This window comes from Acomys russatus, chromosome 7, assembly GCF_903995435.1.
Source record: "Acomys russatus chromosome 7, mAcoRus1.1, whole genome shotgun sequence".
In the NCBI taxonomy this organism is placed as follows: domain Eukaryota; kingdom Metazoa; phylum Chordata; class Mammalia; order Rodentia; family Muridae; genus Acomys; species Acomys russatus.
Genome location: NC_067143.1, coordinates 3,585,707 through 3,597,556, shown reverse-complemented (window position 1 = coordinate 3,597,556; position 11,850 = coordinate 3,585,707). Strand labels below are relative to the sequence as shown.

The 11,850-nt window shown below is 47.4% G+C and overlaps 1 protein-coding gene across 1 annotated transcript in view; it reads right to left on the bottom strand.

Moving 5' to 3' along the window:
- Window positions 1–10,085, bottom strand: part of LOC127191365 (zinc finger protein 260-like) — a 52,606-nt gene extending 42,521 nt beyond the window's left edge. The window contains exon 1 of the mRNA XM_051148434.1: window positions 9,853–10,085. The gene's annotated coding sequence lies outside the window, so the exon portion shown is untranslated. The remainder of the gene's footprint in view (window positions 1–9,852) is intronic.
- Window positions 10,086–11,850: the final 1,765 nt, after the last annotated feature.

The following is an 11,850-nucleotide window of genomic DNA, read 5'->3' as shown; positions in this document are numbered from 1 at the left end:
CGCAGCCGCAAAGCCTCCACCTAAATCTGTCCTGCCTGCAAGATGTGCTGGGGTAAAGGTGGTGCAACTTTGAGACTCACGCCATGAAAGGGAGCCCACTCCTGACACTGCCGGGAGCGCCAGGAACCAGAGGCTGGCTAGTCCAGAGACACAGGATAGAAGCAAACACAACTGGAAAAAAAAGTTCAATAAAATGGTTTCTAATGATATGTGCTCTGCCGGTGGACCAGAGCCTGGAATCAGAGAGGCTTCATCCAGTAACTGACAGGAGCAGGTGCAGAGATCCAGAGCCAACCATCAGGCAGAGCTTGGGGAATCCTGCAGAAGAGGGGAGGAAGGACTGTAGGAGCCAAAGGGGCCGGGTGTGGTGGCGCACGCCTTTAATCCCAGCACTCGGGAGGCAGAGGCAGGCGGATCGCTGTGAGTTCAAGGCCAACCTGGTCTACAAAGCGAGTCCAGGACAGGCAAGGCTACACAGAGAAACCCTGTCTCAAAAAAAAAAAAAAAAAAAAAAAAGAGCCAAAGGGGACAAGGACACCACAAGAACATGGCCTACAGAACCAACTAACTAGGGCTCACAGGGGCTTGCAGAGACTGAATCAACAAGCAGGAGCCTGTGTAGGTGTGACTCTTTTGACTGCTTGGGGGACTTTTTTCCTCCTAATGGGCTGCCTTGTGTAGTCTTACTGTAACTTGTTATACCACGTTTGATTGACATCCCGGCGAGACCTGCTGTTTTTTGTTTTTGAAGAGAAACGGAGGAGGAGTGAATTTGCGGAGAGAGGATGTGAGGGGAGGGGCTGGTAGGAGAGGAGGAAGGGGAAACTACAGTGGGGATTCGATATATGAAAGAAGATTAAATTAAAAAAAAAAAAAAAAAGCACTTGCTGCTTTTACTGATGACTTAGGTTTGGTTTCCAGCAGCCACACGGCAGCTAAATTGTAACTAGAGTTCCAAAGAATGTGACGCTCTCTTTTGGATTCCACAAGCACTGTGCACACACAGTGTCTGGACATAAGAGGAAGGCAAAACACCCATAAACATAAAATAAAAACGTACACATACACACACCCAACACACATAGTAAATGCATGTGTGCATATACATGTGTTGCACATGCTGTGGTGTGTGTGGAAGTCAAAGGACAAATTGGGGGAGTTGGCCTTGCTTTTTACCACGCATGTTCCATGAGTCAAACTCACTACTGACAGCACAGAGCAACACATGCAAATATCCCAAAAGGAATGAGACATCAAGACAAAAGAAGGAAAAAAAAAAAAAAAAAAAAACCAACCCATAAAAGACTAGGTAGTCTACCACATTTGGAAATAAGAAAATAAGGAAAAGAAGGCCCATCCTGGATCCGCAGGCCAGCTGTGCTCACCCACTGCCAACAGGTGGCTGTAGATCTCCAGCATGACCTCCTGGTACAGGCGTCTCTGGGCGGGGTCCAGGTGCTGCCACTCCTCCTGGCTGAAGTCCACAGTCACATCCTCAAAGGACACCAGTCTCTGTAACAACATACTGTAAATTAACGTTGAGAAATTGGACATGTGTTTTCAGTGATACCCCCTCCCCACCCGCCAGATTAAGCTTTCCACAAAACACCCATTTCCCATTGTATTTTGGGGCATAAATAAAAAAATAACTGGCCACATATTAAATACTGTCATCCCCTCCCCAAGAGGCTAGAAATGGATTATTTTTTATTCTCTATCAAAAATTAAACAGCATGACAGTTGCTAAGTCATTCTGTCAATAGCTGTTTCGGGTCCCTGGGATTCAACGCTGTATGAGTTTGTGCCCTCAGAGAAACTCAGACTTGCAAAATGGTAAATATAAAGATCCAAGTATGGGGCTAAAAAGAAACATTTTTAGAACTATATACAAAGCAAACAGTTGGGAAGGGCAAGTTGGGCACGTTCCTGGGAATGGCCGTCATGCTAAGCAGAGTACAGCAACTTAAAGCTGGAAGTGAGACGTTTCAGTTGGTATGTGGAGAACACCGTATTCCGGAAGAGAACTAAAATGAAGGTGGAGTGGCAGGAAAAGCCAGGGCCTCTCCAGCTGCAGAGGGCTCTGTGTGGGAGGAGACAGAAACACCCATAATGTCTGGAGACTGGTTGTCATCCATGTCACAGGGAGGTAATTTGGGGCGGGCCTGGGGACTTTTCAGTTTTGAGTCACAGACTGTCACATAAGTAATTAATTGCAGGGGAGTGAAGATCTTTGAATGTAAGAGGCTGGTCTTTCTTCCATCACTCTAAGATGTGATGGTGGGAGGATGTGCCTTCGCCAGCACTGGTGACACAAAGGCAGCCTGATGGGCAGGTACGACTGCGGCACTTTCCTCTGCGACAACTGCTGCTAAACCACACAAGAGAAGCACTGCCGGTAGGTCTACATGAGGTAGGACTTGGGGGGCGGGGGGAATGCTGCTGCCGGAATCCAGTGATGACTTTCGCATCACAGGAGAGGGATGACCAGCATGATGTGAAAGTGGCAGGACACAATAGTGCAGCATGTCACCACTGTGAAGTGTGGCAGGACGCAATAGGGCAGGCATGTCACCAATGTGAAGTGCTCTTGCAATAATAAAATAAAACTGGAGTATGATCATTCTCCAGAGCAGAGATGGCCAGTGCAAACACAATGGAGCCACAAAGCCATTGCAGCCATATTAATTACAGATGAAATCATCTTAATAGCATACTTAATTTAAACAAAATCATTATTTTAAGACACTCAGCTTCAAGCTAAGAGAAGAAGGCTCAGGTGAGTGCTCTTGCTTCCTGAAATCGGGGTTCAATTCTCAACACCCACATGACAGCTCACAATTGGTTGTTAACTCCAGTTCCAGGGTATCTGACACCTCTTCTGGCCTCTGTGGGTACTGCATGGACACGGTACACAGATATATAAGCCAAGCATCCATACACTTAAAATCATGTAATTTTAAAAAATTAGGATACTCTTCCATTTCTAAATGAGGGCCTACGTTTGAATGTTTTTTACAACATTTTTTCGTTTATTTATTTACTCACTTTACAGCCTGATCCCAGCCCCTCCCTCTTCTCCTCCCAGCCCCACCCTCCCACTCCCCCTCCCCATGTCCCCCTCTCCTTTTCAGAGAAGGGGAGTCCTCCAAGGGGTATCAACCAACCCTGGCACCTCAAGTTGCAGCAGGACTAAGCACATCCTCTCCCACTGAGGCCAGATGAGGCAGCCTAGCTATGTGTGGAGGTCTAGGTCCAGCCCATGCAGGCTCTTTGGTTGGTGGTTCAGTCTCTGTGAGGCCCATGGGCCCAGGTTAGTTGACCCTGTAGGTCTTCTTGTGGTGTGCTTGACCCCTCTAGCTCCCTCTATCCTTCCTCCCACTCCTCCACAAAACTCCCAGAACTCAGCCTATCGTTTGGATGTGGGTCTCTGTGTCTGTTTCTCTCAGCTGCTGGGTGAAGACTCTCAGAAGGCAGCTATGCTAGACTCCTGTCTGCAAGCAAAGCAGAGTATCATAAGAGTGTCAGGGGTTGGCTCTCTCCAGTGGGGTGGGTCTCAAGTCGGGCCAGTCATTGATTTACCATTCCCTCAATCTCTGCTCTTTATCCCTACACTTCTTGTGAGACAAATTTTGAGTCAAAGCTTTTATAGGTGAGTGGTGTCCCCCCCCCCCACTAGAAGTCCCTTCTGGCCACAGGACTTTGGGCTCCATATCTCCTGCTTCTAGGAGTCTCAGGGTCACCTCTATGCACTCCCTGCAGCCTCCCTATCCCAGAGATGCTCCACCAATTTCCATCTCACTCCCTGTCCTCCCCCCAACCTCCTCTCTCCTGACACCCAATCTCCACCCGCTACCCTTCCCAGCCCCTCTCCTAGTTCCCTCCCTCCGTCTACTTCAGATGTATATTATATTTCCTCTTTTGGGTGAGAATCAAACATCTTCCCATGGGCCCTCCTTGGCTTCTTTGGGTCTGTGGGATGTAGCATGGGCTATCCTGTAATTTATGGCTAATATTGCTTAAAAGTGAGTACAGACCATGGTGTCTTTCTGGGTCTGGGTTACCTCACTCTGGATAATCTTTTCTAGTTCCAGCCATTTGCCTGTGAACTGATGGGCTTCCTAAATTCTCTTTCACTGAATAACTAGTATGGAAATTCAATCTCTTATCACTTCAAAGTGTAAAACTCAGCAGGAGAGTATTTGGTAGAACACCCAACTTTAAAAAAAAAAGTTCTTATTTATTTATTGTATTTTCAATGTTCTCCCAGAATGTACACCTGCAGGCCACAAGAGGGCACCAGATCTCATTACGGATGTTGTGAGCCACCATGTGCTTGCTGGGAATTGAACTCAGGACCTTTGGAGAAGCAGCCAGTGTTCCTAACCTCTGAGCCAGCTCTCCAGGCCCCAATTGTGCATTCTGAGCATTTCCAAAATTTAACCAAGTATTTTTATTAAATCACACCTAGCTTGTTTTGTTTTTTGTTTTTAAACCACTTTCTAACTGAAATGTAGCATCCTTCCAATTATTGATGACCACAACATGTGCAGTAATGTCCACAGCAGCGGGTGACATTACCACTCTTGGAAATCAAAGGTTCTGCTTAGGTTTCACTTTAGGGTGCCCATGTGGATAAACACTGAAGATATATAAAGTCCAAGTGGAGTTGACTGCCAACACATCTCACAGTTTCCAAGACTCAACAGCCTCAAAGTACAGCTGAAGCCAAGGCACCCCTGTCATTTGGATCTTGGATCTCCAGGCGCCATCTTGGATCTTTTGCCTGGGATCAGGGGTATTTAGAGAACAAATATTTCTCTTTTGTTATATTGTTAAACCTCCATGGACAAATCTCATTAAAGCTTTTTCTCCTTTAAAAACAAAAAACAAAAACGTAAGATACTCAGCTTTTGAGGAGTCGATGTGTAGCTATGAACTGGGAGAGAAAGTCAAAGGCACACACATACGGTCAAGAAAATGCTAGGGTGCTGTTACCTTGGCATGGAACATTCCCTTGAGGAGGTGGGGAGAGAGTCAAGAGGCCACTCCTCCACGCTCTACCATGTATAAGCTGGACACACAGCTGAGGAGACACAGGTGCCTGAGCCCCCCGGCCCTGAAGTTTGCACTTCACAAACGTTACCATAATAAATAGACACACAATTTCCTCTGGCTCACCCAGCGAGACTTGGATGCACCCTACCTCTCTGTCCCGCCAGTCCTCTGGATTGAACAGAACCAGCACCCCTGGGAACCAGAGGTGGGCAGACAAACCTAAAGTAAGAAGCAGCCCGATGGACCTGCCAGTGAGGATTCCCCAGGAGAGGCTGGGATTGCAGCCCTCTGCCTGTCACGCTGAGCTGAGAATCAAGGTTGCCTTGGGAACAGGAAGCCATCTTCTGCTTCCAGTCGCTACAACCTAGCTATGAAAAGTTGAACCTGGGGCATCTCCTCACCTCACACGATCCATCCTGTTCTGCTGCTGCCAGCCTCTGGGCATCTGGTGGAAACTCATGTCGGTAGGCATGTCCTCTATGGCTTCTACTCTCAGTCTGCTGCTAATTTTCTCAGGACTCTGAAGGTAGGTGAGCATGTGGAGGGTCCCATTAGAGTTGCGGGGCAGAGGCCAGCTTGGCTATGTTGAGAAAATGGGCAGTGTGGATGACTCAGCATCACCGGGAGGCCTGCAAAGACAGCAGAAAGCCCTGGGAAGTCACTGACCATACTGTCACTCACCCAACATGCATTTGCCCATGAGGAGCTAAAGGTTCTACCTGAAGGTCATCATATAGACACCGAGGAGCAGACAAAGCCCAGAAATGTCCAACTCTTCCTCCCACCTCTTAACTGACGGCAGGAAGGTATTGCGTAAGGTGACACAAAGCAAGGATGAGGTGGTGGTCAGTGCACTGAGAATTTGATGCAGGATGAGGCCCGTCAGTCCTAAGCACCTGGCTGGCAAGTTGCAAACATGACTAAAATATCAGCAAGCTATGAGTTTATTTTCTAACCAGTCTTTTCAGCTGTATGTCAGAGGCATGGCCATACCTGGTGTCTTAAGAGGAGGCACACGAGGCTGTGATGTCCCCTGATATGACCTCAGGCCACCGAATGGAAGAGAAAGGGAGCAGTAGCTAGCTGACTTACACAAAGTGACACACTGCCCCAGGGCAAGAGTTTCTTGCTTCTAGACACTGTTCAAATGTACGGATGCACCGCACAGCCTGCTCTCTTGTGACACATTCCTGTAGTTCACGACCACAATTTCCTCCTTATCAAAAAAGTACTCAGGCATACACAAAGACCAAGACCTCTGTTCTGAAAGTCTACCCTTTCCTCCTTTTATTCTGTTCATTTTATTCAGGTATTCTGTAGCACAGGCTGACAGAGAGCTCAGTTGTATACTCCAGGGTGGCCTTGAGGTCATAGTGACGCTGTCCCATCAGCCTAGCAACCGTAGGGATTACAGGTGTGAACATTCCTCCCACTGACAATGTATGTCTTCTGTGTCTGTGAGTCACCTAGCTATACTGGACATGGTCGCTCAGACCAATGACTTTCAGTGACCTCTACAGACTGGACACAGGCCTCCAGGTTACAGACTGCCGCCTCCCAGTCACTGGCATGCCCAGGACCCTGAAATCATGGCTCTTTTGACAGTCAATAAATTTTCCCTGGAGTGTTATTTATTGATTTCCACACAACCCCAAATAACTCCTAACACAAGCATCTAAACAGCAGATCCCAGCATGGAGGCAGCACTGATGTTGCTTTCTTCTTCTTCTTCTTTTCTTTTTCTTTCTTTTTTTTTTTTGAGGGAGGGTCTCATGTAGACCTGGCTGGGCTTAAACTCATTACATAACGCAAACTGGTTTTTGATATCCTGATCACCCTGCCTCATCCCCCAGTGCAGGGAATATATGTGTGTTCCACCACAGCTGGCTTAGAAGCAGCATTAAAACAAACTTTTAGAGGCTAATTTTTTTGTCAGCCAGTCTGAGTGGCTGGCTACACAAAAACACGCCTCTCACCTCAAAGGGAATAGGAACAGTTTATTCTAGAACCAAGTGTTACCACAGTCTGGAAGCAGATACAGGTTATCCAACTACCATGCTCCAATGAGGGAGGGCTTGGGGAAAAGACTGGACACTGTCTTCTGAGTTCCATGTTCACGTGTCCACATGCACGTACCCATAGCCAAATAAACCCGCACGTAACCCACAGATGCCAAAGCAATAACAACAAAAAGCGAACCCTGGTGGGACCGTTAGGTAGGCAGGTTACAACAAGCTGAGGGAATCTCTGCCACAGGCCTCGCACACTCTCCAGTGGCATTCTTAGCCCTTCAGCCATTGGACACCAGTGGGCTGTTTAGGTAAATCACATAGATGGATACTGAATAACTAACTGCTGAGGGGACAGAGGACAGCGAAAGACAGACCTCATACCTGTGACATACAAACGCGACAAACACCCAGCACTTATCCGGTTCATCAGCCTTGAGTAACCTTTAACATAGGCATAGCTTTTGGTTTCTGGAAACTTCACTTGCAGACCTATAATCCCAGTACCCCAGAGGCAGGGGCTGGGAGGGTCAGGGGCAAGAGGGAGTGTTCACAGGCACACCTGAGGTCAGACTGGCCTACAAACTAACTTTTGTGCTAGCCAGGGGTACATAGGAATACCCTGTCAAAAGGAAGGAATAAAGGAAGGGAGGGATGAAAAGAGACGGGCTGGAGAAATGGCTCAGTGGTTAAGAGCAATTGCCATTCTTGCAGATGGCTCAGCTTCTGCGTCTATATCTGGCTCACAACTTCTGTAACTCCAGAAGATCAGATCTCCTCTTCTGGCCTCTCTGGGCACCAGGCACACACTTGTACCTATATACAAGCAGTCAAACACTCATATACATAAAGTACATTTTTTTAAAAAAATCACACCCCCCCCCACACACAGAGACAGACAGAGAGAGAGGGGGGGGGGAGAGACTGCTTTTACTAAGATGCATCATGTCTGCTCCCTTCCCTTTGGCTCTGACTTCTTTTTTTTTTTGGTTTTTCGAGACAGGGTTTCTCTGTGTAGCCTTGGCCATCCTGGACTCACTTTGTAGACCAGGCTGGCCTCGAACTCACAGCGATCCACCTGCCTCTGCCTCCCGAGTGCTGGGATTAAAGGCGTGCCCCACCACGCCCGGCTCTTGCCTCTGACTTCTATTCTGCTCCAGTTCCTAACTTATTTCATCCTCAGCCTAGCCTCCAAGTTGCAGTCATCCTCCAGCCTCAGCCTCCAGAGTGCTAAGGTTACAAGTCAGTCATGTATCACCACTCCACCTTTAATATATAATGCTTGATTTCTAAACCTAAACCTCAAATCTGCAGACCAGAGACAGACATGGGGCCACTTTGACTCATCTGCTTAATGTAACCAATGTCTGGAGTTTCATCCTCTGCTTTTCTTTCTTCCCTTAAAAAAAAAAATTAAGAGGTGGGGGTTAGTTGGAGAAAGTAGCTCATTGGGAGTTACAGAAAAAAAATTTTTTTACATGCCTGTAATCCCAACACTTAGGAGAGGCAGAGGCAGGAGGATCTCTGTGAGTTTGAGGCCAGACTAGTCCCAGAAGGCCAAGGCTAGGCAGAGAACCCTGTCTAGAAAAACCAAAAACCAACCAAAGAAATAATTTAAAGCTTGTGTGCATGAGTGCATTGCCTGTCTGTGTGTCTATACACCACAAGCTTGCAGTGCCTGGAAGCCAGAAGGAAGCAGTTAACAGTTCTAGACAGTTCAAAGGCACCATGTGAGAGTGGGTGCTGGGAACTCAGTTCCCTCACCGGCTTTTCATCCTCACTGGTCTCTACGATAGGCATACTGATGAGGCTGGCCCTCGCCTGTTTGGGTGGAGAAACCCAGGCTTCTGCTGTAAAACCTCTTTCCAGGACCGTTCTGCTTAACTGTCAATCACTGATCCTTAACCATATCCACAGGTCCCAAGCACAGGCCAAACCTCTGGTAGGTCTCGCATCTACAAAGGACACCGATAGTGATGCAAACTGGCAATTGTAATTGAATTAGGATTGGTTTTTGTTGTTGTTTTGTTTTGAGTCCTTTTTCTGTTTTCAGCTCCAGCTCCACAAAAGAAATATAATAGAGGGACCGGAAATGACCCGAACATCTGGTCTCTGGGCCAGCACCAAGGCTTATGTCTCAGCTCGGGTGACGGAGCGTGCCACATTAAATATACCTAAATATATCTCCTGCCTTTCATTCAGTTCCTTCTACTGCTAATACTGCTTAGGCTGACATTGATGGAGGACACTCTGTCCCCAATTTGGGCTAAAACGTAAGTAAATTCATTTTCCCATTTTCTCTTAATCTTTGGAGTTTTTCTCCCCTCGCAGGCCAGGGTTTGATCATCAGCCAGGGCTCCAGTTCCCAGCTACTCAAACACTACCGCACGAACGAGAAGGCAGGCAGCGCGGTCTCCCTCGCAAGCGCCCTACACTGGCCCCGGTGCTCGCCTGACTCCTAAGCCAGTCGCTGGCGCTGGCGGAGCGGGTCACAAGGCACCTCAAGGTCTTGACCCAGGAGTTCCGGGAGCCTGCAGCGCCCACTCCCTCAGTCCTGGCCCCAGGGTCCTCGCATGACAGTCTTCACGGACGATGGTGTGAAATCCCACAGGAGAGCACACTGCGGAGTGACACAACACAGACGCGGAAGACCCGCAAGAACAGAGTGAAAACGAACCGATCGATCTCCACTTTATTCACGGCATCCTCCTGCAGCCGCCTCGGCCATCGCTCAGCACAAACCAGCGCTCAGCAAGCACAGCGGCCGCCCTGCTCCGCACTCACTCACCTCAGAGCGCCGCAGACAGCTCTGCACACGGCACGCCGGGGCCCCGCGACTTCCGCCCACAGACACCCACAATTCCAAGGGTTCAGATTCCAAACACCCACGCTGTCCTGGCAACGATAGCCGAAGCGAACTACCTTACGATCTGAGCGGATGTGACCACTCTAGGCCACTTCCGATTTGAATAAGGGTTCCCTCAACCCATTACCACCACATCCCCCTGCGTGGATGCCGCGCATGCGCACCACTGCTAGCAGAGGTAAATCTTGCCAATACTTACTATGGCTCATCTGGTGGTTTCTGTTTTTTTTTTTTTTTCATAAAGTGCCATGGCCGCACTCACACGCCAAAGACACACAGGGCATCATTAAAGTGCATCAGTTCCGTACAGCCAGTCAAGGCCTGTGGTACGTGATGTCAGTTTATATGTGCATCTATTATTTATTTATTATTTATCCTTTATTTATGTATTTATTATTATGTGTATCTATTTCTTAGAGACTGTGATGTTACATCTTCCTAAAAGTACCTTTTCTCTATATTTGATTCACTTTTTATGCATTTTTGCCTGCATGTTGAGTTTATAGCAAACAGGGCACCTGCAAGAGCAACAATGCTCTTAACCCATCTCTCCTTTTCTTCACCTTGTCTCTTTGTTTTCACCAGAACTTAAAAGTGCTCCTATTTTTTGAGAGGGTCTCCCTATGTTGGCCTGACTGGCTCGGAACTGGCCATGTCCATCATCCTGGCCTTGAACTCTCAGACACCCCATGTCCTCTGTCTCCTGAGTTAAAGGTGTGTGCTACCACACTGGCCTGTTCGGATTTTTCAGATTGAAAACTATTTGGGATTATTGGGAAACAGGAAGTGGAGCCGTATAGAGCGTTAAAGGTGAGGATCTGAGATGAGCCATCATGGACTTCACACAGGGGCACCTCGTGCTTCTCAGAGTACAAAAACCTGCTCTTAGAAGTAAACTGCCCCGCTCCCAAGTGCATAATAGAAACAGTGTAGAACCAGGTGTGGACAATCGGAAGTGGAGAGACCAGTCAAATGGTGACATCACCTACCTAGTGCTGTAGCGAATACCTCAGTAGACCTGATGTAGAGGATGAAAGTAACGCCAAAGACTGTGTGAGTTATTCCCAGGCTAAACACATCCTAACCCTGCCTCGTCTAGAACAATGTGTGGGTTCTCAGTGTATGGGTTGTCAGCCCCTTTGACAAACCTGTATCTCCAATACTACTTACATCACAATTCATAACTAGCGCTTGCCTCATGGAGGTGATGAGCCACTAAGGAGAGCCAGAGCTCACGCTGCACTTACATAAAATCAGAAGCTGCTATCTGTATGTGAGCGAGATCCATAGCATCCCATTGTTTTATGCCACAGTTTCATCACCTATCCATGCCTACTGATGGATACCTAGGCGGATTCCATTTCTTTGCTATTGTGTAGAGAGCAGTAGTAAAACATGGGTGTGTGAATATCTTTGTAGTGTGATACAGGTTCCCAGGTGTGTATCTAGGAGTAGTCAGCTGGGTCACCGGGTAGGTCTAGTTTTCATAAATCTAGAAAGCACTTCTGAAAGCTGCATAGTGCAATCTGGTCTCAAAAATGTAACAAATCAAACAAGCCAAACACAACAAAAGCCCAGGCCCGCAACACTATGTTTGCAACACTCTACATTCCCTCCACTGGTCAACAAAGGCGACAGCCATTCTGCTTAAACACTTTAAAAGCATTTGACTGCATGTCTCGCTCAGTCCCTTATCCCAGGTCTTTATTGGCATGGGGTTTTTGTTTATTTTATTTTTATTTTTAATTAATTTATTTATTTTTTACAGTCTAGGTCTTTTTAAACATTAAGCCATGATTCATAGGGACCAGAGCAGCTCAGGCACTTTCTCTTAGTTATCACAAAGTGTGTTTCTTTGGGCGGAGCAGACTGCTGCTTTAGTTTAACCCAGTTACTCTTCTCTTTGCCTCCCCTCAATTC